This window comes from Camponotus vicinus, unplaced genomic scaffold (assembly GCF_025532165.1).
Source record: "Camponotus vicinus isolate PSW18456_S1 unplaced genomic scaffold, iyCamVici1.0 SCAF_4, whole genome shotgun sequence".
NCBI classification, from domain to species: Eukaryota; Metazoa; Arthropoda; class Insecta; order Hymenoptera; family Formicidae; genus Camponotus; species Camponotus vicinus.
In genome coordinates, this window is record NW_028141976.1 from 3,516,755 (window position 1) to 3,543,537 (window position 26,783).

At 42.4% G+C, this 26,783-nt stretch overlaps 2 protein-coding genes across 3 annotated transcripts in view; one reads left to right on the top strand and one right to left on the bottom strand.

The window, feature by feature from the left end:
• LOC145971241 (neither inactivation nor afterpotential protein G) overlaps nt 1–26,783 on the bottom strand; it is a 68,585-nt gene that overhangs the window by 8,036 nt on the left and 33,766 nt on the right. The gene's annotated exons all lie outside the window — the stretch shown is intronic.
• The window catches only part of LOC145971246 (uncharacterized), a 67,940-nt gene continuing 56,633 nt past the window's right edge, over nt 15,477–26,783 (top strand). The window contains exons 1-2 of one of the 2 annotated variants that reach the window (XM_083098719.1): nt 15,477–16,547; nt 17,700–17,854. The gene's annotated coding sequence lies outside the window, so the exon portion shown is untranslated. The remainder of the gene's footprint in view (nt 16,548–17,699; nt 17,855–26,783) is intronic. The other variant, XM_083098720.1, reaches the window with a different exon arrangement.

A 26,783-nucleotide genomic window follows, 5' to 3' on the forward strand; every position in this document is an offset into this window, starting at 1 on the left:
TATAGTTTACCCGGGGTCCCCGAGGTCCGGCATTTGGTTGGACAATATTATTTTACGACGACGAACCGTCTTGGAAATTCCTTTAGATCTCACCGATTTCAAGTGCGATTCGATGATACATACATGTATTCATACTGATTGTGAGACTTTTAATTAATACTCGACATAAGGCGCGTTTCCAGGATTAAGAATTGCTCATATAATAGAGTAATCTCTTGAATGAACTGTAACATTTCGAAATACTAAAGTTTGTATTTGTACACAAAACGTTTTCACCACCAATCAAATCTGGCGTGAATCGCGCGATTGTTTTTCCAATGAACTACATTGTTACCAAATCGTCCGGGATCATTAATCTTTCTCCGTGTGTTTTCTTAACACGGATGTAGCTTCATTTTCTCGGGTTCGATCGCGTGGAAAGCTATAACGGTCCGAGCTCGTAAACATTATGGTTAAAAGGCACTAGGTTCTGTCAGACGGCGAGGCGCGTTTAATTAAATTTCGATGTCGCGTCTTATCACAATGGGATTCAAAATGGAACGAATATCTACCGGCACTTAGATAAAGACCTAACCCATGCCGCTTTCTCTGTCCGTCGCATCGCTTTGGGATTCTCTTTATCGCTACGCAATACATTACGTAGAAATAATAAAAATATAGCCAACACCATTAAACTCAAGAGACAGTCATTAGACACGAGTAAATTTAAAATATCATGTTTGGTTAGCGCTCTTTTAAAATTGAATATTCATGTGTGAATATTTTGTAATCTTTATATATATCCTGCTAAATATAAATCCTTTTCTGCTCGGTAATATTATTCATTTCGCCACGATTTTATCGCAAAACACAGAATTCAACTTCCTTTACATTAAACCCTTCCATTCTCAAGTTGCGGTCTTTTTCAGGGCCTTTAAGATAGATGCGAGAGATTCGGATTCAGGTTTACAGGAAGTCCACGATTAGCTCGATCTCGGCGATACAATCGTGATTTGCGACAGGGCAGTGACTTGTGTCGCAGCGGCGACTGGTTATCTAAGGTAAGCAGCGCTCGTCCGTTTCTCTTAATTTGAACCCCGGAGCCAGACACGAACTGACATCACCTACTTTGAGATCGCTCGGTCCGATCGGCCGGATAGGCAGCGCGATCACCCGACCACTCACCGATAACGGATGAGAGAGGAAGAGGGAAAAGGGGGAAACATCGTTTCCGAAAGCAGCATACCCACAGAAGAGGATACGACCTACCGGAGACAGGTGAATGTTTGACATTCCGGACGCAGCCTCTGTTGATGAAGCTTCTGGTTACTACGAGTGGACGACAGACGGCGGATCAAAGTATGAGAGGGGAAACTAGTCGGATAATTGGATGGAGCGCGATTTAATTAAAAAAGTCGCGACGATGGGGAAATGATATTTTGGTAATAATAAATTATAACAAATAATTATATAGCAGAGATTTTTTAATTCTATTTTTTTAAATATGTTATTTTACATTTTTCTTATGAATAAAATTTTAATATTTATTTCTATTATAATGTTTCTATCGTATAATATATATCTCTTATAATATAATAAGTGCGAGTGCGTATAAAAAATTTTTCTTGTGCATATCATAATATATTTTTTATAATAAACTATTTTCTTTGTTACGAGAAATAATATTGCAGGAGGCGAACGTATAATGGACGCATTCTAGCGCATGTACGTCTTTCCTTAGAATCGAAACGACGCATCGGTGCGTCTTTAAACGCAATATTGTATCCGAGCGTTGTCGCGCCGACAACGCCGTTTAAACGGATTAGATGGGATCTCGCCCATGAAACGATTGAATTTCCCCGAACAAGTTCGGCATCACCCGCAGTCGACGAACATAAAGATCGTGCCGCAAGCGGCGGATTCTCCTGTTTGCACTGCTGATCGCCCGGGCGTTGTCTACTGCCTTGAAGCCGGTTAATGTCACGCATTTCGGGTTCCATTCCAAACAAGATTTCGTTTATACTAGATTATGATCGACCGCAAGAAGCTATTTTTTATTTTATGTCTTTAAACGTACCTTTTTTAAGCTTTCGCTCGACGAAAGTTGAATTGCTTTTCGCACTTAATTTCCGCGTTCTAAACTAATTGTTTTTGTGTCTAAATATGTATCGAAATAGTTATATAGCTTTATGTGCCTATTCTGTATCTCCGATCTGACAATGAAATATCTCGCCCACTGATGGACCCTCGCTGAGAAGGGATGACGTCCGATGCAGCGCATTGATACTTTAAATATGAAACATTGTTTTGAGAACGTAAATTCCGGATATAGGAAGCGCGTGCTTCGACGTAAGAAACCGCATGCATTTCGGTGAATTGGCCTCTTTATTGTCTCACATATAAGCTACCACGAATGATCTGTCATTTTTCGGTTCTCGGATATATATCGGAATTAATTTTCTTGGTTAAATGACCAAATTTCCGAGTAAATCGACGAGTATTATTTCGGTGAATATCGAGGTCTGTATATGAGCCAATTTTTTGACCATATTATAACGAGTGTTCTTATGTAGGCTGGTATTGCATTGTGTTCAGATTGTCAGAGTATAAGCGACGATCTTATTCTTTAGTAAATATTTCGAATGTACTTCGTTTATAATTCTTTAACATTTACAACACTATTGTAATATTTATATTTTAACACTTATACTTCCTACTTATACTTACACTTATACTTTATATTTTAACGATTTTTATATCAACATAATGTGCGACTTTATGTGTGGTATAAATGTAGTATACAATCAGTCAATCGTTGAGCATTTAACAGGAGATTGCGGACGGTACTGTGATTGCGCAAGCGATTAAGAATTTGTATTACATGTAATTAATGCAAATCGAGATTAAAATCAAGAAAAAATGTGAAAATAATTAGCCAAGTCTTTGATTTGATTATCAAGCGGCTCAATTTATGGCATGGTATAAAAAAGAAGATAACTTTTTTCTACACCTGCGTGAAAAGTTTGACGATCGGCGACTTGATTGAATCAAATGATGCATACGTTACACGTATTTTTTATTATTTTATTTTATGTAAACACAGAGATAAGCATATCTAAAGCGATCGTTAAATGTAGATATGATCTCATACGATTGCTACTAATTGAGTCGAAAAATAAATCATCAACATCGAAAGAGACATTATCGTATTTAATTACGTGTATTTTTATAAATACATGTGTTTTTATTAATATCAGAACAAAAAACAGCGGTAGAAAGCCCGTCAGCTTTGCGCGATAAAGCGGCTTTATCCATGAGAGAATAATTTTTTCACCCAGGATCTTCGCCCAGACCCTCTCCCAGACCTCCTCCCTCATTAAATAATAGTAGATTGTTGTCAGGCGCACAGGGACTTTGCTATGAACCGACTGTTAACGCTAGCAATATTCCCGAGCCTCGCGATGAACGTCAACGTGAGAGGCTCTCGATCACGTTGAAGTCGAGAAACGCCGTAGCGTATGTCGCCTTTTCCTCCATCGAGCATGACGACGATGACGATGAGCGACGTCTCAACACGATATTACACGGTTGTGTTCGTACATTCGTTCCGTTCCATTCTCATGAGCCAGGGACACGCGATGACCACGTGGCGATCGACGGATGAATTACGAAAGAAAAGTATAAGTCGGTATGTACCGTGAAATCTCGGATTAAGAACTTAAAACATGTATACTGGAAGAGCTGGAAGCTATGACTGATTTTTGCTTTCCCCAACATGTTTTCTTTGATCTGTCTTTACTGCGATACGTATGCGTCAATCATGAATCTAATAGAGTGGCTTTTATTTATTTTTTTTAAAGGATGATTTAAAAAAAAAGATTTTTTTTTTCACGTAGATCGCTGTCATCTCGCGCAAACGTATAAATGATTTCTGATAGGTAAAAATAGATAGACATTGGAGGCAACTGTTTATGGTTGCAATCAGTTATGGCCACCCTTAGATATGTATAATAATAGATCCAGATTGGCTGTACATATATTTGTCTCCAGAAAAAGAATGAAAATTGCGGGATAATTTTCTGTGGTAAAAACAAAATTAAGAATAGTTTTAAATATACATAAAATATTTTTTCATTTAATATTTTCATATTTTCTCATTTAATATTTCTTAATAATTATCAAGACAACATTAGTACAAATCTGAAAATGATCCTTATTCTTGTCTCTATTTCTCTCTTTTTTTTTTAAATTGACCTAGCATATACTACAGAAAATGCGTAATATGCTGAATCTATTTTTACATGTCTATGGGTCCTTCCAGTATATGTAAGATTAAGAATTGAAGAGATGTTCGTAGAAACGGAGTTATAAAAAACGTGCAGTTAAAATGACGGCGGCTTACAATTTTCTTTCAGACCCATTGGTCTCGTTTTCAATCGCGTCAAATTAGAGTAATCTTTAACAACGGTTATTTTAAATTGTTGCTTAAAGCGATGTATATTCGGTAATATATCGTAATAAAAGTCAGAGAGAGAGATACAGAGTTCCTATCGACGTACGATTATTTTTTTTTCTCTCCTCTTTTCCCTTCCTCATTACGCTTTTACGATCGGGATACGGCTGATGATATACTAATGCGAGAGCGATGAAGTTTATGGCGGCAGCCACCGTCGCGTTGGAATTATGTAAACTTATGTAGCCGCACGTACACAACGCGCACACGTACTTATCGTGCCCGGCTCTCCCATGGAAGCCCAAAGATTTGGTAGCCGCCACTCTCACGGCTCATCCTTCGCACCTTTGTGTCCCTCTCGGGAAGGGGATACCACCTCGTGGAAATCCACTTTGTCAAGGCGCGAGTCGTTTCGTGCGTTCCACTAATGTGAGAGAGGAGAGAAAGAGAGACGGAGAAAAGAGGCATTTTTACAATCTGATATGTTATGGGGTACCGTGTACCATTAATTACCGGGACAAACAAACGCCGGCAAATTATACGTTCACGCGGCCACTTCGCGGCCTCTTATCCGGCATCTTATTGTGAACACTCTGTGGTTTATAACGCCCGTGGAGCAGGATATCGAAAGGCTTTACGCATCTCTTTCGGGCCTCTCTTTCGTTCCTCTTTCTTTTTCGATTCCCCCGGTAGATAGCTATTCGCGCTTCGTAAACACATTGTTCGATATGAGACAAGTTTTTAGCATAGGTGTAAACTCGTGGCGTAATTTAAAAAATCCGGGAAAAAGAAATTTATTCGATAATAATACGGATTTTATACACTTTACATATCGTGATTATATCTCTAATCTGTCGTTATTAATCGCGCGAGTGGACATTTATCCGAGAATGAGTGCTATAATTATATAGTATATTATAATATTATATCTGACAATCTTAATAGCGTAATTAAAGCGTTATTATACTTAACATGAGAATTTTTGTTTATTGGCTTACATATGGCAGCGAGTCGAGGGATGCTGTCTCGGGAGGGTTAAGAATTTCCTTTGAATCATCTGGTTAATCGCAATCGCGCCTCGATACCCACCCAAACGTTATTTTCCGCGATACTCTGAATCATCGCGATGCTATGAGCATATCTCGAATGGTTCGTTTTCGAAGATAAAGCGTTAATAGTTTTTCATACAGGCGCCACATGTCGGAAACATCACGTCATCACAGTCGGAGAATCCTGTTTTAAGCATAGACTTCGATTCTAAACACGCGCATTTATTTCCATTATAAAATATGCACAATATTTTTATATAAATGACTTACTAGATAAGTAAATCGCGCTATATAATTTATTTTTATTTATTTTTATTTATTTTTATTTATTCGATGCTTCTCGACGGCTGTTAAAATATACATGAGCGCTGGATTTCATTTAAATCGGGCTTCAAAATCTGTGCCCGAAGGGACATCCGGTTACCGGCTCGATATACTCTGTGTACTCGCAGTCTCGTTATTCTATCTGGCGGGATATTCTATCGTACAAAGTACAAAACGAATCCCGAGAACTGTTGGCCACGAGACCGAGCAGCTACAGTTTCGTCTCAGGAGATACAGACGAGTAGGCGTGATGAATACATTGCACAGAACACGTCCGGCTGAAGCGTAAGCGTGTCCTATATTACTATTACTTGTGTAAACAATTATTCATTCCGAGGTTCGATTCGCTTCTCCGTTTCCGGATTGGTCCGGAACCGCCAAAGTGGCTTGAGTCATTCGACGATGGTGTCTAACTTCCGGCCTCTCTCGTTTAAACGAGGAAGTGTTTGGAGAAGCGTGCTCGGCTTCGCTCTTAATAACCATAAATATTTATCGCGCAAGATTTATCGCCCGAGAAAAGTTTACGCGTATCGCAAGCATTCAATTTGTCAAAATAAGAAAGAAACAAAGCCTCGGTCAATTGATACGTAAATGATGAAAAAAGATGACGTGTAATTTTGCATCGACGCTCGCCAAGAAAGCCTCGACAGGTGACGGCACGATATCGTTTACGTATCGTTAGCACGACATCTCACGTAGATCGTATGGTCATACGCGAACACGATAGCCGAGATACGTGGCGCGAATGCGATTTATAAGAAGTTATTTATCGCGATGGGGATTCGCGCATCAAGATTCCTGGCGCGAGAAGAACATTGAATTTCTTCGAGATCTCGCGCTCTCTTAAACTGAATCGGCGATACAAGATTTCATCAAAGATCAGTGAGCATTTCATTCACATTTTATTCCTCTGTCTTTTGTCTCATTAATTATAGCAGTAATATTTTGCTGAAAAATGAATAATAATTGCATATATATTTATTGTAAAATATATCTTTATATTTTTTTCCCATTTATTATAGATTATTTATAGATTTATTTTTTGAGAGCAAGTATACTTGCATATCCGAGATGAAATATATATAACTATCCGGATTGAAATATATATACAACTATCTAAATTCAAAATTATATTACATGTTACACTATTTTTACTTTGAAGATGTAATCAATTCATAAGAAAAATAAACAACACTCTTGATCAAACTCAGATATTTCTTTAACAAAATATGTTTATCCTTTATCAAAATATGTTTAAAATATGTTTATTATGTAAAATTTATATCATACATAATATTATCATATAAGATGTACTTTAAAATATTATTGATTGAACACAGCCATCTGATTCTTTCAATAGGATTTCATTGATTTGTTAAAACTATATTTATAACTTATTGTTAGACAATCTGTAATAGTACGTATTCACTGTTTTTCATTGCATGATAATGATCCATTTAAAGAAATAGACATTTAAAAAAATCTAACTGTGATCGCGGACGCACAGAAAGATGTATACGACGGAGGCAGATGATCACACGACGATTCCTAAATCGAACGAAAAAATCGGTCGCGGCGCGGCGGCGGGTCTTTCGTCGTCTCATAATCCCTCTAATCTCCCCCGATCGAAGGGATACGAGTTCTCCGTTACACGCGTGCCGCGTACTACTAATTTATGCCCGTGCCTTGAAAGAGAATAGAACGTGGAAACGCACGGCGGTCTGGCCTCAATTTATTGTTGCTCCAAGAATGGATGGATAATCATGATCGCTTAGCATAGAAAAATATCCTAGGAAATTGTTTCAAGGAGGGAGTTTTTGTTCCGCTTCATATAACTTTAACCCTTCGCAGCACGTAAAACTTTCTCAAGATTTCTGAGATATAAAACGGAAATGCGTCGATCGTGAAGTTCCCCATTCGCTTTTCGATTTGCATCAATTTCATTGTTCGACGAAGCAATGTCGAGGAAAAAGATCGAGGCTGGCGCCGATCGTCCTCGACGACAATGTCTTTCGTCGTCGCACGTACGTAAAAAAACTGCAGGAAACTGCGACTTTTTTTTCTCGCTGATCGTTAGTATTTGCATAGTTTTCTCGTCTTTCCGACAGCATCCAGCCGCAACGCCCATACTTTGCGGATATTGAAAAGTCGACAGGCGAGCTTGAATCGATAAGTCGATTTCAATTCAGCGCTTGGATCGCGCTTGCTCGTGCAAGTCGAACTTATATGCGTAACGCGTTGTACCATATGGAAATCTCTCGCAGCATCGGCTCTCGTACACCATTACGCGTTTCTTTCCACCTGGCAATCCTCGAACGAATCGCCGAACGGAAATCGCGCGATCGTGATTGTCTTTCGCCGGGAGAATGAAATGAGAGGAAGTCAGCGTACGTTATAACAAAAGAGGAAAATTGGGGGTTTATTTTGGTCGAAGCGTCAATTTAAAGTTCGCGTCTGCGTAGATAATCGCTTTCGCGCGATCGTCCGATTAGGACGAATGATTTCGACGAAATTTCGTGAAAGCCGTAATTGCGGTGCATTACCCGAATTAGTCTTGCATCTCTAATTTTATTGCCGAAAATTAGATCTTTCCGCGACGAGGGTTAAGCCGCATTCGGCAAGGCGTCGCGTTTATTTCGCAGACGGGTGCGGATGTTCCGCTCCAGTACGCAGGCGCACCCACGCGACGGTCGAATTACGCGATTTACGAGCTGATAAAACGGAGGGATATATTTCAATACAATGCGACGTACGTAGGGAGAAGCCCGTCCGCATGGATGGTTCACTAATCGACCGGATCGTAAAATTGAGAACTACCGTTAACCTGCGTCGTCGGCGAGAGACGAGGTAGCTCGGTGGGTCACCAAAGGTGGAGAAGAAGACGTTTCTCTTCGATTGCTCTTCGTAATTCACGATCCGCGCGGCTTAAGAAGAAGACAGTTGGTCTGCTAGAGAGAAAGATAAAAAGAGAGAGCGAGAGAGCGGCGAGAAAGAAGAAGCGGGTAACCGCGCGCGGCGATACAGATTTTTATGGGGCGTAAATCTCGGTGACGGCCACAAGAAGCGATTTGGGAATCGTGAAAGGCGCGGCCAATTCCCTAATGATTCTGATTTATCGTCGCCGGTCCGTTTCGGTGAGCCTCGTAAAGCGCACCTGAACTCTTGCCGAGACCCCACAATGCGGAAAGAAAATCGCGAGCATTGTTTACGAGTTGAAATCTTTTATTTTATTGAGATTTATCAAAAATCAAATGTGTGTGTGTGTGTTATAAATAAAAATATAAATATTTTCTCTCTGCATTTTTCAATTAAAATAATTATAATTGCACGCGCACAGAACTCCCTGCGTTGACAAGAACGTTAATTTCGATAAATGTTTAAAATATTTTACAGTTGCAACACACACGTGTGAATGTATTCATTTTTATTAATGGCCTTTCTTCCAGTCTTGTGAAAGTTTTCCGATCGGATGACGGAGTCTCGCTATAAATTCGGGCATACGGCCACGATCCCACGACAAGCGATCTCGTATCGGGTATCGAACGGGCGACAATGCGTCGGAGATGTTATCTGAAAGGTTCAGGCGTAAATCTTTAGTCCAAGCTGAAACGGTGGTCCCGGATTCTCGCTCTAACAGCGGCGAAGATCTGCATTAGCAGATGCTCCGGCTAATAATCTGTCACCGCCGCTCTTCACCGACATGCCATTAAGTGGGCGTTTATAGTGAGAAGGCCTTTGCTATTTTCTACTATATTATTGTCCCGAAAAGAGAAGCTTGCGACTGTTAATTCCTATCGCGCATTCTAACGCGTCAGAGTAACTGATTCTGATTTATTTTTATAAAAATCTACGCCCAACACGCAGATTGTGTATTTGATGTCTTGAAGCGAAAATCATATGCTGCGTAATCGGCATTCAAATTTTGACGGATCTCTACAAATTTCAAAATGAATTGCAATTAGCTGAGAGAAGATGCATATTGCCGCCTAATTTCAATATATAATATATTTTCAAGCAAGATAAAATCTGCATACGTAAACTATTAGAATATAAACGTCAAAAAAAACGCTCCAAACAAAGTAAATTCGCACTGGCAATTATCGTCATTTGTCTCTGCGTCGCTAAATTCGTGACATCTCCTTTCCATGACGCCGGCGCCACGGAAAGTAGAGTCACGCGAACCGCCAGCTGAATTCCGTCCTCGTTTACCCGCGATACCCGCAGCTGAGGTTCGTCATCTGCGAATGCAGCTCGGTTATTAACGCGGTTCCTTTGGATCCCAACTCTGAGAAGATGAGAAAAATAAGAGATCACATTCTTGACGTCGCGTACGCGTTTAATTGAAGAAGTCTCTGGGAAAATATCGAGGATCATGAAATTGCAGATTCTTTGAAAACATTTTGTACAATAAAACTTCGTTTAAAAAAAAATAGAAATTTTTAACAATAAAAAAATGATATTCATGCAGCAAGTTCTCAGTGTTTCCCAGTTTCTCAGTTTGTTCGGATTAAAACGAAGAGACCCGGGGTCGTCCACGCGGCGCTTTCTCCATCATCGACATTCGGATTATCTTTATTTATCATACGAGGACCAGTCCTAGCGCGGACAAGGAGAACTGGGTACGACGATGGGTGACGGGCAGGTCGCCCTCGGCGCCGTGGGCTGTTTAATTTTAGGGCATTACGCGCACAGGCGGCAGCCTGGTCGATGCTAAAGGGTTCCCCGAGTTGGTATTTGCCGAGATATTATCTCCAGGAGAAGATAGGAGGACGAGGAGAGCGGGAGAGCCCCTTCGGGGTAACGAGGAGGGCGTGACTCTTGCTCGGAGTTTGAGAAAAAGAGAAAGAGAGAGCTCTATGATGCATCCGACACCGTTTCGCGAATTAGCTTCGGTGCTCTCATCATCGCCTCCATCGGTCGGTCTGTCAGAGGGCCGAGGAAATCGCTCGGCGCACCAGAGGCAATAATAAGTCACCGCATCGCGTGGAATATCGACCGCAAAATTGCAGCTGAAATAGACAGGCGCCATCGTGCATAGAGGAGACTATGCAATCGTGCGTGGCGATCGAGCTCGAAACTCGAAAGAATGTCAGTTATATTTACGATGCTGTATTTTTCGAATTCCATTCATACGTTATTTACGTCAACAAAGATTATAAATAAATAAAATATCAAATATATAGAGCCTTATAAATTATTAATTTATAATAATTAATTTTAATTGATGATAATTACTAAGGAAAGTCTATAAAGTGACTTTTGAATTAGCAAAACGTAAACAGTTATATATGTGTAATATTTTTTAGGATTAATCTTTGTTGAGAGAGAGAAAGAATTTTTAAGAGAAGTTGATGACATTTCAACCGTCGTAGCTAAAGTTAAAATCTTTAATTATGACGTCTGAAATATGCAACCGGCATGTTTTCATTCCGCCGGACGATCAGATTTCACGTTGTAAGCGTAACCTTTCATTGGCATATCAAAACGATCATCTCTGATTTTAATTTACGTCTTGCACGGACTAGAAGCAGAGTATCATGTATTTGCGTTGTATATATGGTTGTATTCCTGACAGATTAATATGCAAGAAATGAAGCATAATTCTCAGTTCGATCAGTAGTAATTAATGAAACCTTTCAAGTCGATGCATATGCCCCAACGTATCTTTATATTTATCTATATTCATCTATAAACGTGAAAAATAATCCTTATTTTTTACTAGTAAAAAAATGCAGGATAGGATTCGGTTTAAACGAATATTTTGCTGATCAATCATTCTACTTATACAACCCGGTAAAGAAAAAAAAGAAATTGACACTTAATGAAATTATCGTATTTTAAATGTGCGCTTATCATATAAAAAAACTTGAACATGATGCATGCGCGCGCAAAAGATATTCAATAATAATCATAAACAATGATGTTGCGTGCCGACATATCGATCGGCCGATTATTTCAGCGATCTGTTTACGTGGATTTTTATCCGCGCGTAATCGCAGATAGTTTATCGATCTATCGCGCGCGAGTCATTATCGGATTTTATCGCGTCGGAGAAAGAGAGCACACGAGAGAGAAGTGTTGATCGAACAGAGAAACGCTTTAATCTAACAGAATATATCGATATACTTTTTTTATCGACTATATATTTAAAGTCTCGCCAGAAATAAAATGTCTGTACACTCGAAATGGCATCACAGGTATCTCGAGATGCCGAGACGATACGTTTCGTATGTGATGCACGGGCGTTATATGCGATTATTATGGCGTGCCTCTCGTGAATATTCATGTTTCGATACTTTTGTAAGCAAGACCGGCAAAGACCGAGAAACGAAAATTTCTACGCACGATCACGAGTTTTCGTCAACATGCAACAGCCGGAACGCGATTGCGACGCATATAAATGTGCGAGGAGAGAGCTTCGGGTGTTCCCTCCAAATTTGCGAGATTTGCAGATAAGTGTATCGATAATTTTTTCTAGATTTTTTTCATATTAGTCTTCGATATTACATATCTCGTTTATCTCTCATATTGTATCTCTCATTTGAGCTTTTATTTTTAATTCGCAAAAAGTGCCAATCTTAATTATTTCAAATAATTAAGATTATCACTTCATTATTTCAAATAATTAAGATTAAATAATAATAATAGTACAAAAAAATAATAATATTGTGTTACATAATCAAATTTTACAAATTTAACAAATTAAACTCGTCAAGATACAAGCAAAAAAAAATAATACGAGCGCCAAGGCTTCGAAGGCGAAATCTGAGAGAGATCTTTGATCTCAAATTCACGTCACCTTTGCACCGTTTCAGAGATTTCGAGTCGCATACTTTGTTTAGCGTCAACACGTACGCGTTAACATTCGCAACTGGCTGCAGCGGCAACCGAGCACGCATCACGAAAATAACATCCGACAGCTTAACGTATCTCGTGAACTTAACACCCCATCGAAGCCGAGGGAGCCGTCGTTTTCCGGAATGAATACACGCCTCTTTCTCGCGCACAAGCGAGGATACTCGCATCTACTACCTGCCATTCGTGCGAGAGGGTCGGCCAGCCAGCGTATACTTACCGCGGACTCACAGGTGTTAAGTGCATGCCTATTTCTCTACGCGGCTGAATGTGAGTGTACGGGCGGCACGCAAGCCCCTGCCAAATTAACACGCAAAAGTCACGAATCGCGGCTAGAATCTCGCCCTCGATCCTCGAACCGCTCTTTCGCACGATGTAGAAATGAATCCTTTGATAGTTGGCGTTGCAAGATATCTACGGATTAAATCGCGAAAGCTATAGTGCAACATATTTCACGTCTAAATGATATGTTTGGTTCGAGAATTAATTTTTCCGTGAAATTATAATTCTTATGGAAATTATCGTGTTCCTTTTTTTATAGAAAGGCAAGACGTTTTTAAAACATGATACATACCAATGTTATACGTTGCATTTTCGAGGTTCCATTTGACAAAAGTGCAGGAGTAAAAATGGCAGGTCCCGTAAATTCCACGATGGACGCGGATCCATTCTTGGAACAAGAGCGTGGGTAATTGAAGTGGACGCAATCGAGAGAACTGAGGTGCCAAAACGGGTCTTAAACGAGTTCTCCAAAGATGAGATAAGGACCCCGTAATACCGGGCAAGATCGATTGCACGCGCGTAAACCTGTGAACAGAGGGGAGAAGCGCTCCGAGCTGTGTCATATTTTACGATTCATTTCGTTGTGTCCTCTCTCGCGCCTTTGCGACGTTAAATCTCGAACGGATAAGCGATCGTTTCCATATACATCGTCCGGTACAATCTCTTTTTATTCGCAGTAAACACGCGTTAAGAGCCGGAAGTAAATCAAGCTCGTTGATGTGTAGCCGCGCTTTCAACGAGGGCTTAATGCGCTGAGCGTTGTGGATAATTTTATAGATGCGCCGACAAAGATTACGCCAATCTCTTATGGCAGCTTTACAGACGGGCGAACGAACAAATAGTTGATCGCTTTAATACTTTTGACATCTTTGAGAATTTTCAAGTCATTTGAGAGATTTTATCAATTTTAACATTTTTCTGTCATTATTAATGTCGAATGAAACAATTGTCTCGTAAAATAAAGATAATGTATGCGAAACGCTTAAGTCATCTAACGATACTCTTCGACTCGTTATCGACCGGTTAACCACCGGTTTCTACCTGGTATAAGTAAATACATCTCTAGATAGTTATCGGGGCTCTTGAGACGCGGACTAAACGCGGGCCGAGTTTAACGAAAATTAAATCCCACGTAATTTCGCCGCAATTAAGCGCAGGCTGGTAATTTGCGTGCCTCTACGTAGCAATCTTTCGCGGCATTTTTTAGAGAAGCGAGCGACGAACCCCGCGCGATCTCTGATCTAGCGGCTCCACAGGATCGAGATAAGCGTCTCTCTTGCGAAGAAATAAGTAGTTTAAGACAGTTCGCGTGGCCGGAGATTGGCCTGACGTCGTTCACCACCGCGCGCGAGGAGGGGAGGAGGGGAGGAGGGGGGAGGGGAGCGTTTTATATACGCGAGGGCCCCGAGTGTGTGTTATGCATCGTGGATCCGCAGGTGCATCCCGACCGCTCCAAGTCGAAGCACGTCAAACCTGTGGTGTGGTTCCGCGCCGGAAAGACACGAAATCGCGCGTACGAAACGACGTCGTCGACGCGATAACGACGAAGTTTCCAGTTAAGGTGGCGATGTTACCGATATACGCGAGATTAATTCAGTGGCGGTGCGAAAATCAAGTTAAAAAAAGGCATACCTGTCGGGTGGGTTCAAATAAAGTAGAAATAAATTTCTGTTTAGGAAATCTTTAAACCGCACGATTTTGGAGGAGAATCGCGAATCGCTTACGATTGTAGCAGGTAGCTTCTTGTGTAAAGGTGAATGGCAACACGTAACCGAGCTTTAATCAGATGGTTGATAAATGTGCATTACTTTCATAAATGCTAATCATTTGAATGAGACCATAATTTTATATAAACGTATCGATATAACTCATCGATAAGTGATATTTTATTAAATGCGATAAAATACTTTGATTATCATATCTGCTAAAGTATCTGCTATTTTAGCGCAAATAAGAGGAAATAAATTTAACATTATCAAGATTTGACAAGTGCATCGTTTAATAATAAAATAAACTTGACTGCTATTTACCCAGAAATATCGAATTATCATTCGAGAGACCAAAGATTGCCTATATTTCGCGATAAAATTATACGCACGATTGAATTTAGCTACAATCATTGTTTTAATCTAATTCTCTGATAAGTCAAATAAAAAGTTTGATAGATATCCAAATTACACGATGAATTCACATTTGAAAATTTGCGAAATATCAAGCATCGTGCCTCTGCTTCGAGATCGAGAGGGTAGACAATCGCGGGAGAACCGGCCGAAAAACTCGCCTGTTATTCGCGTGCCGGCGCGAGATCCCGTCATCAGGGATGCTGGCATCCCGACGCAATGGTGGGGAAAGTGGCCGCGCGCGGGGAGAGTGGGAACGTGTGCCGTGCTTCGGGGTTCCGTCTGGTGCAATGATGACGATGGTGATGGTGATGGTGATGGTGATGGTGATGGTGGTGGTGGTGGTGGTGGAGGTAGCGACGGTGACGGTGGTGGTGGTGAAGAGAGCCGACCGATGCCGACGTGCTCGTGTCGCACGGCGAGCCGGCGAGAGAGAAGCTCGGACGCACCTCGCGCGAGGTAATCGCAACCTACGACGCTCTCGCGGGTTCTCGTACCGTGTCAGCAACGCCAGTCAGCGACGGTCGTCGGTGCTCGGTGCACAGTGTCCTTATACATGGCCATGCGTCGTCCCGTCGATCCGGTGACGATCGCACGAGCACACCTCATCGTCGATCGCCGAGTCGTCGCCACCCCCGCGCGACCGAGGACGCCTCCGCTTGGCGAACGATCGCTCGATCCAAGGGCGAGTTGGCGCGAACCGCTGCGAAAGACTCTCGCGAGGAAGTTGCGAAAAGAATGACGTATCGCGCGTCGCAGGAACGTCAGTGAGAGGATCATTCGGGCGACTTTGCGCGTTCGGCGACACTCTCACCCCGGGTGGAATCGGCCGCCGCGGCGCGCGACACGCAGCGGGAGGATCGAGAGCGTGCCTCGCCTATCGGCGCGCCGCTTCGGCCGCACGAGTCAGTGCTCGGATTTCCGCGCCAGCGAACGCCGCTTTCGCCGCTCGCTCTCGTCGGGGGACGCGAATTTCGGATTCGCCGATTGTTCATCGCGATCCGGAAGTGCCGCGATCGATCGCGTCAGTGTACTTGATGATACGCGCTGAAGGGCTAGTGCAGTTCTCGTCTTGAAAATCCGACAGTGCGGATCCGACCGTATCTCCTCGCGTCGTACTTCTCGTCGCGTGTTCGCGGTACCGGCTAGACTCGATTCTCGAGATTGCGAGAAGAGACTGCGCGACGTCTGAAAAAGTGCGGCACGACGACGGAGTCGTCTCCCGGTGTGTACACATCGCGGTGCTCCGAGTACTCCTTGGCATGGTTACATAAACGGGCGCCGACGGCGCGCCTGGACCGGAGAGGCGGTTTTCTCGCGAGAGGAAGCGAGCAGAACCGAGGTGACCCAACCGAGGAGAAGGAGGAAGCCACGCCGACGTCTGTCATCGGCAGTTTCGCCGCTCGAGAAAATCCCAGAACGGCAAGAATTTCTCCGGCGAGTTTGCAATCGACCGTACCTCGGAAAAGGATCTTCGGCGAAAAGGTATCGTGGAAAGACTTCTCGAGAAACGACCAACGCCGTCGGCGAGCACGACGCGAGGCGCCGACGGCCGATTCGAGTCGATTTCGCTCGACGATGACGAGAACGGCGAGCGTCTCGCTCGATCAGACGTCATTCATCATCCTCGGCGCCGCGTTGACAGTACGCCGGGCGTCAACGTGATCGGCGATCGCGTTACTTTATCGTCGGGATAGCGCTCAGCGATTTCGCGACGACTCGTCTCGTTCCCCCGGAAGGCGAGGAGGAGAATAATTGCGGGAGGAACGCGCGTACACGGTCCCTTCTCGACGGGGCCGGAGGGCAGCCGAGCGCGATCGGAAGGAAGTAACGTATAGTCCCGGGTCTCCTCGCGATCGGCGCCTCTCGCCGGACCGTCGTATATCTCGACGGTAAATGCGCGCAAATTATGCGTCTCGCGCTTCTCTCTCCGCAGCGAGGGGAACGCACGGCGTCTAGAGGCAAGAAGAACGGGCGAGGAGAGATAATCCGCCTGTTGCGCTTTCCTTCACCTACGGATCTTCTTCCCGCCTCTCGTTACCGCGGTGAGAAACGAGTGCCAACGACTAACTTGGACGCGAGGCAATCCTTCGGGGGCGAGGGTGCGGTGGTGCGTTGACATATCTATTCGCGAGGAACGCGTATCTATTCGTCGTCCGCGTTAATCATTCTCACGTGTGTTGTGATCGTCGCCTCTTTGAAAACTTGTCCTCGTGATCCGGGCGATTCGAGGAAGCTCGCATCTGTCATTTTCTCGGAAGCTCGGGCAAAAGGGCCACGCGATAATCATGCGTTCCGACAAGATGTAATGTGAGAGCGTTTCTTAAACGATGACTTATATCGAGAGTGAACGGAGATTTTGCTATTCCGGACAAACGAGCGATTGATTTTTCAGACAATTTTTTCGACGAGGAATAAGATCCGGTGACATTTCTTGGTGCGAGAAGGCGAAACGTTCGATACCGTTATCTCTTACTAGAAAATCCATTCGTTTAGATCTCGAGAGCCGACAATAATACACATTTCAACGAGTGTACGTCGTGTAATCCACGCGACAGTTGGTCGATTCTCCTCTACCTTGCTTCGCGCGAGCAAATATTCTTAATCGCCGCATCCGATCGGATCTTCGTGTTCAAGATCTTCGACCGGGGATTCTGAGAAACATTCAGTCATTCAGTCGGCGCGAATAAGAATTCGCTCCAAGATTCGAGAGAACTTAACGTCAGAGTGGTGCTGCGTCGCCGGGGAAGAAAATCTAGACTCGGAGCCTGGCCCTCGTTGCGTTCGTTCCGGTGAGTGTTCTTAATTAACAAGTTATGCGCGATATAATTATACATCTATCTGAGTCGTAAGACGTCGAGAACATTTTAATCCGACCGCGAATATTTCTACGTGACACACGTCTGGCGCGACGTGGACGCGAGAAGCCGTAATATATTTCGCCTAATGACGTAATTATCGGATAAATTAAGAACGGCGTAACGATCGCGATCTAGATTTATTTATTCTCACGCGGCCGGAGCGAAAATATTCGATCGCGATAATTATTCGTTTGCACGATTGTCGACAGGATGATTTGTTGATTGACCGTCGCCGCAGTCACCGCAATTGCGCCGTTAATTTTTCCACGCCGCCTATCGAAATTAACATAATGCGAGCTAGAAACGGGGCCCCAAAGGCTAACGAGCCTTAAGTATGTGGATTTCAGAAAAAAAAGGGACGAGAAAAAAACGCGGGAATGCGATATCCTTCGTGGGCGCCGCGTGCGTGCGTGCGTCGTACGTGCGTGCGTGTCGCGTACGCGGTACACGCGGCGAGAGGCTTTATCTCGACATCATCGACCGTCTGCAACGCAAACAATTTGAGGGAGACGTTCAACCTTAACGCGTGCGCGTTGCCGCTTTTCGAAGACGATCGTCGTATAATGCCATCGCGAGAAATAATAAATCCGCTCGCGCATCGAGAAGGAAGATGAGAGCAGCGAGAAACCGAGAGGGAAAGCCGCGAAAGGAACAAGAGAGAGAGAGGACACAGAGAGATATACAAGGTGACTCGGAGCAATCGCATTTATTTTCGATAATAGGCACTTACGATATTTTTGTATTAGTACGATATTTTATAACGATATTTTTGTATTAGTAATGTTCCTTGTCATATTAAAGCTATTTCTCTCGCGTGGATCAGAGTTGATTGGAAAAGTCCAGCGAATGGAAAAAACTGATAAATTCTGGTTTTTACCGTCTCGGACTTTATCCAATGGAATAATCCAATAAAAAGTATAAAAATAATTAATATGTAATGCTAAGATATATTTATAAAATTGCACTATAGTATATTTATATTTTAACTTTATGCAAAAGGTATTTTTTGCTTTAATTAGTAATTATACTAATCAATATTGTTTGAAAAGATAAAATCAATAAAATAATAAATATAATTAATATAATAATCAATAATGATAGTCTTTTTTTAATTTAAATTAATATTTGAAATTTTTGGAACAAAACTTTAGGCACATAAATAATACTATTAGTAAATTTTATATTGATTTTTAATTTAATAAGAGAAATGTAATAGAACAGAATTAAATTTTTTCCCATCAATATAGATCTCATTCGCATTCGAGATATCCTCCAATGAAAAATTAATTTATTTGCTACGTCGACTTCTATCATGGGTTTCATTTAAAGTTTAAACTCTCAATTGAGGACAAATGTAGATAAAAATCTATTTATTTTAACATTCATTTTTAATAAAAAAGATTACCATTTTTGGTCAATATCGCTTTTCACTACTAGCATGGATTTTATCCAAAAAAATGTGAAATTTTGCAATCCTGTATCGGATTTATTTTTTTCTTTTCTAATTATGAATATAGTATCCATCTAACATTAAAGGAGAGAGTACGATCGAACGCAGTCACCCTGTACAGACAATACGCGAAACGTATGAGATCATAAATCGTGGTTGCACCGTTTCGCGGGATACGCCCCGTTAACTCGCGGGTTAAATGGGGTTACAACCCGCCCCTCATTTTTCGGGGTGAACGACAACGCTCTCTCTCTCTCTCTCTCTCTCCCTTTCTCTTTCTTTCTTCCTCCTTTCCTTTAGATTGGTATATCGGGGAGAGGGATGGGAATCGTGTACTCGACCTCTCGTCGATTTCTGATCGGGTTAAGCAAACATCGGGCCGGTTCTCACCTCTATCGCGATAATAGCTGTAATTTCGGCAGCTTCCCGGTCCCCCACCTCCTCTCTCCTCCTCTCGATTTCACGTACGCGTACTCTCAGATTGCAGAGGCCGATCGCGGCGGATTTGATTGCACGTGCGCGCGACCGTCGATTTATTAACCCCCTGAGCGCTCGGCTCTTCCCCTCTCACCTGTGTCTACATCAATCTCACGGGGAGGCGAGGTAAGATCGTCTACCTCCGAGGTAACATATTTTTACGCGCATTCTCCCTTGCGGAAAACATCGTCAACAAGCTATTACGTGTCATGGCATTTTGCTACATTTTCTTGTCATTAGATATATTATGTTATTTCGCACAAGTCGTAATCTTTGATCTCTCTGAATTTTTTATTCCTGATAGAGTGATGTATTAGCCGCTCGTCGCTTGTGCGGAGTCGCTTTATTAATCGCCATCGTTCGCGACGCAAATGACGGCAATTTATCAAGTTGTATTTTGCTATATTAGTTTTACCAGTGGTCTCCCTCTCTTTCTCTTTTTCTATATATGTATACATATATATGCGTGTCCCTCGATTACTTCTCTCGCGTACGCGGCGTCCGCCAGAGACAGGCGAACGGCCGCAATGAAGCTGCAATGAAGCGCACATCCGACATACGCGCGCGTCTGGACGTCGACTTCGGTGAGCATCAGAATCAGAGGCAAGAATCCGCGATGACCGACGCATTTTCCGCGCAACGTGTTACGCACCACGTTTCAATAGCGGCTTTGAGGGATTTTTACCTGCTCGCGCGAGCAATGACACTCCTCTGGAAACCAGAATTATAATCCTTAGATGAAACAGTTATTACCTATATATGAATACAATGCGCTGAAATGAATAAAGCGACTGAATTTTTTAATTTACGAACCGCGATTCACACTTTAATTTATCGTTACGATCGTTAATGCGAAGACCGTCTTCGATATCAGCGTGGAAGAATAATCATTTAGCGCGAGAAAAATGCAGTTATATGTATGTTTCAAGTTCAGTGTTATCTAATTGTTCAACAACAGTTGTATTGTTTTCAAAGAAATTGTAGAAATATATCTCGCTCGAGTTGCGCGTGATTGCGTTTAAATTTGTCCTCGCTGCGAAAGAAAAAGATAGAGAGAACGATGAGAGAGAACGAGTAGTGTTATATGTATATATAAATATCGCATTGCACGTGTGGAGATAACGAAGTCATCCGAGGCAATCAACGCGATCCGCGTTGCAATCTCGATCGAGCCGCCTTATAATCGGTCAGTCGAGTGCATATTTCTTTTTATTTTTTCTTTTAAGCAATAATTTTATCTTCGCTCAGTCTCAAGGGGTGTTGTCTCTCGCTTTCGACGTGTCTTCGTTTAACTCGATGCGGTGATAAAGCAGATTGCGCGGCATTTTTCATCTGGAAAGGGACGATGAACGTTCGTCTTTCTCTATCTAAAGCGCAAATTTGCCACCTTCGTCCCGCAATCGGACCCCGACAGCCCCAAGTACAGGACGGTTTGTTTAATTACGTCCGTCCGCACGCCCCGAAAACATGCACGCGTATTAAACGAGAGAATGGGGGTGTGAACTGTGAATGAAACTAACCACTCTACGCGCTGTCTTCTCTGAATGGGCAACCGCCAGGAGACCGCGAAGAGCGCGGTATATTTCCGTTCGTGTTTATAGACGCGCGGATGCGGCCGGGGATACTGTCGGGACATTTGAAACGTAGCAGATCCGCCGCTATATCTAAGAATTAGTTAGGGCAGCGAAACGGGAGGAGAAAAGACGGCCCGCCGACTGTCGTCGTACAAATAATGACTATTTCCAGCGGCATTAATCGCGCGTTATTGCATTGTCCGTGATCTTCGTGGAATATATCGCGAGATTTATAAACAACTTGGGCGACAATATCGAGAGTATCTGCCGGAGAGAGAAAGAGAGAGGCACCCCGATAGAAAGTCTCATTAGCGGCTCGCTCACGCGGCCATTATTCGCGAAATGTCATTAATTCCTTCGTCACGTGCGGAAATCATCGATCTCGTGGACGCGATGATAAACGAACGCGTCGATGGAGACGTATAACATATGTCGAGCCCACAAGCTCGTTGATGTGTTTGCGCACCTTTTCTCATTGCTTCTCCCCTGGAAGGATACCGATCCTACGCCAAGTCTATGATAGAGGTGCTTCCAATAGAGACGTCCGTGATCGCACCTGTAATTCTTTCGCGACGCCCACGCGAGCCCACCGTGTCCTGTCGGAGAAGAAGGGAGTCAGGGGAGGAGGAGAATGACCGTCTCTTATCTGTGGAATGTGCATGATAACGATTGATTGTGCTTGAAACGATTTGTTCGATAATGCTGGAAATTCCGCGAAGACGGTTGCGAGATTGTGAAAAAACGAGTCCAATTTCTTTCTTTTCTTTCTCTCTCTCTCTCTCTTTCTCTTTGTTGTACTCAAAGATGTATGGTATATTTGCGTTATCGGAAAGAACGCCAGAGATGATCCTCTATTGATTGCCGGGAGATATCAGCTGGTGATTTTTAGCGCGGCATATCTGCAAGGTTCTCGGGATTCTTGAGAACGTATTATCTGCCATTCACGAGGTTAGCAATTTTCTCTGAGACACGTGATTGTGTTGCCGGTATTTTCCCCAGTGCGATAAACTGTTACATCAATCAGAAAACGAGGAATTCGGTTCCAATTCGTGTCTTGTAAACAAAGAAAAATATATTTATAATTTATCTCTCGCACAGTTTTCAAACATTTTTTTTCATAAATGTTATGGTATTTTGATGGGAAATTGTCTAGACATTGTTTGCGAGGAAGTGAAAGTTACGAAAACCGGACGTCGGCAGAATCGGCTCGTCCTTGACGAAATCGCAGACGATCATCGAAGAGCGACGATTATCGATATCGCCAGAACGAACCGGCCAGATCAGCCTTACGGTACCGTTCACCTACCGTTACCGGCACACGCCGCCGGACCAATGGCGCGGCACGGGACCGTCGATTGGTCGATCGCGACGCAATTAACGAAGATAAATTTATCCGCGAGGTGGATCGACCGGCCGCGCAAAGATCGGGATCGCGTCGCCGATCTTCGCCGCGATAATTGTCAGAGCGGAGTCGCCAAGTCGATCGCCGGGGCCGATCGACCGAAATAGCGTCCTTTGTAGGGTTCGAGATTAATTAGTCATGCCGCGTGCCGGACTTGGCAGACGGATCCCTCCCGTCTCTCCTTTTCGCGAAATCCCGTCGCGTTTTCGTCGCGGCTGCTTAAAGCTTTAAGCCGACAAGCGTGCGTTTGTTATGCGAGGCATGCGGCGAATTTGCACGCTTCACCCTGAATGATCGTCTCGAGAATAAATCACGGCGAGTGAATGCGAGTCGCGTTTGAACGAATTTAAGTTCAGATGGATCATTAGAAACTATGCGAGATATGCCGCAAAAAAAGCATCCCTAAAAAGCAGTCTTTGATTTGACAATCGGATCTTGATCGGGTTGTTTTCTTGATTTTGCTTATGGCTGCGTTTAATGAATGGTGGTATATCGTGTGAGTTTATAATCGTATCTTTGGTATGTTTGCTTTATTTTCAAGCTTTATTTTCATACGCGAAGGCATATCGGCGAACCTTGAATGCTTTTAATATTTTGTTATTTCAAGAGGAATGATATATTATCTCGCCGTTTTTTTTTTGTTATGATCTACTCGTCAACGATGTTCGATCTCAACTTTGAGACGTTATAGTACACATATGAAAATTCACGCGTCAAACTCACAGAACTTTCGACGATACATTTTATTAATTGAACCGAATATTTATTTTTACTATATTTATTGCTATTTTATGAAGTTGTTATATTATTATTATTATTATTATTATTTTAAAATTGTTTAATTTTGATCCATTATTTCGCAAATATTCTTCATCAGGGTCAATTATGTATAGATAAGCGCGTGTGTTGGAATATTGCAGCGTTTCAGAAATATACTAAAGTCGAGAAGCAGAAGGATACTTTCGCGTTCCATGACAATTAGCGTTTGTCACGTCGAACGATGTAATTGGGAATGAGCCGCTAAGTGTTCCGAGATGTCGAGATGCCGGAACGAAACGGGGTGCCACTTGACTTGACAAAAGATACGAGCCACACGCGCATCCTCACCCTTTCGAGAACGAAAATATTCGGATGATAAATAAACCGGTGAAGAGTATTCGCGACGACGTTGATGCTACAAGTACAACAGTGAAATACCGTGTTGGAGAAGCGCGCGCTTAGCTCCGAGCGATGGCGAAGCACTTCGATGACACGCCAGCGTGTATTCAAATTTAAGTACCGAGTACTCGATGCGAGAGGACGAGTGACTGCCGCGAGCATTATAATTCCCCGTTTGTGGACACTTTCTCTCCACACGATTCGTGTGTCCCGTCCGATGAGAATTTCCGCTCCGGGAATTTGGAGGAATTCAAAGACGCGTGGATTCTGTGTCAAATCAAACGTGACTTCGTGATGTCCATCTTTGAATAATTTAGCGTTATATTCCGACATAATATCCTATCGTCCCCCCGATTAGCATTGAGACTTAGGTACACTGTAAAAAAAATATTGCAGACTTACATGAACGATAAATTTAAAATATTATAAATAAAATTGTACATTTATATTTATTGCATAATTTTCACATTTATCGTTCGTGCAATTTTACATACTTTTTTTACAATGTACGAATATATCAATATTGTGATATATTCGTCAGATGAATATAAACAAGACGGAGAATCTAGAATAATATTTTGATATCTAATATTTTGATACGTTATGTTATAGATGTATCGATGTATGATATCGATTTTTTTCTCTTTAAGCGTATTTATCTTACAGTAAGAGTTCTGCTTTCGAGATAACGTGTGTATCGAGGTTCTTGAGCAGCTCCGATCGACGATGCCCGTTCTCGATATGTCTCGAAACGGCGACTCTCGTAGGCGTGACTTACGACGCGGCGGATACTTTTGCGGTTAAGAATTGTAGACGTTATCATAACTTAGCGCGGCTAATTGGACACTACGAGACGACGCGATCGCTCGAGGATATTATTAGCGCTCATTATAGTCGGCATCTCTCACGCGGAAACGGAAATCGTCCCTCGCGCGATTGTATAATTCATTTGTTTATGTCACGTAGACGCGAATCGCGCTCGTCGTTGCAACGAGACACCGCATCCTGGTTACCAAAAACATCAAACGGGACAAATTTGAATTTCCAGTCTGTCGTTTGAAAGTGTTTGGCGAAACGTTGAAGGTGGATCGCCGTAAAAAAAAGCCGTCCAACAGAATGCATGTGCGCCCGATTGTTAAGTAATGTAAATATGTCGCTATTATACACCGACACAAATAAATTATGCATTTCTATAATTTATAACTGAGGCATCGCATATTAGTTATTAACGTGCACAATGCATGAGAATTGCGGTCATTCGGCGCGCAAGCGACACGACCGTCCGGGATTTAACGTCACGCGAGTGTCATAATTCATAACGATCATCATAGGAGGAAGATCGTTAACGAGGAATTTTCGCAACATCATACTTCGGTTACGGTGAATACACGCGTGTTGGGCAGCCGCGAGCCGCTACGGTAATTTACATTACCGTTTGCTGCACATATGCGTATGACCTTGGCATATTTTTCACCTTGTCCGAAATACGGTACTGCAAAAACACGCTCTATTCCATTCCGATTCTCTATTTTTTTGGCTTCATAGGAGCGTCCCGACGATGTACTCGGTCCGCGAGTAGGCAAATCAGCAGGTACGATTTCTCGCGACGCGACCGTTCGCGGTTTTCACGCGGCTTTTTGCGGCGAATCCCGATGCGATTTCGCCGCCGGCGAGTACCGTTGCAGGAGGCGCAAATTAAACGGCGATTAGCGGGTGAAACCGCGACGCGCTCCCGCCTGCAAAGTGATTATTATAGAGACGTTCACGGTAGGTTTACGAGTTTCGTGAGGGGCTGCTATTCTACGCGCGTCGACACTCGTTACCTTCTGGCATAACGGCATCCCGCAGTTTCTCGGGGAGTATCCTTAACGAGACTTTAAGGAAAGAAACTGTAGGTTCTCTCTGCTTGCGATATCGCATCCTTATTATCTGTTGATGTAGTATTTTCGATTTACACTGCAGTTAAATCCTTTACCGGGAATAACAATAAAATAATTGTATAATAATGATATAAAATAATTATAATTATAATAAACAATAAAATAATTTATACACACAATTTTATATATTACTCAATTTTCGATATCTGTGTCGATTGTGTAATAATGATGTAATTATAAAGAGCTTGTGTAATTTTTAAACATAATATTGATTTATATATTTTGATATAGAAGGACATAATCGCAAGATAATTCTTATTTTCGATGTACATATTTGTTAGCAAAAGTTATAGACATTTCAAGGAATAAATCTAAAAGATTAAGTTAAATTAAAGTAGAGTAAGTGATTAAGTCAGATTAAAAGTATGAGGCTTTTGATTGATATTTTCGCGAAGAAAGACATCATTAATATCTGACGTAAAAGCATACATGTTTTATTGGCATTTTTAAATTTTTACGATGAATTTTGATTTGCTTTTCGATATAATCATGTATCTATCTACTTGCTTTACGATCTTTTTCTCCATCGCTCCCCTCGCAGTTTATTCCTCTCGGAATAGCTTTACGTTTGTTTAGCGTGCACGATTATTTACACTCATCTGTAAAACTAACCGATAAAAAGACACTTTTTACGACATGGTCTTATGAAAAGTGCCACTTGACATTTCCCAGGTACATCGTTAACGTACCGATATTTTACGATATTTTATAAATCAGTTAAATTCAACAAGAAGTTCCTTTACCGTAATGATTACCGTACCGTTTTGACACGATAATCGTTTCGATTCAATCGAGATAAATCGATCGTATGAGTGATCGTATGATCGTTTTATGCAACTCATTCTATCATTCGCAAAAA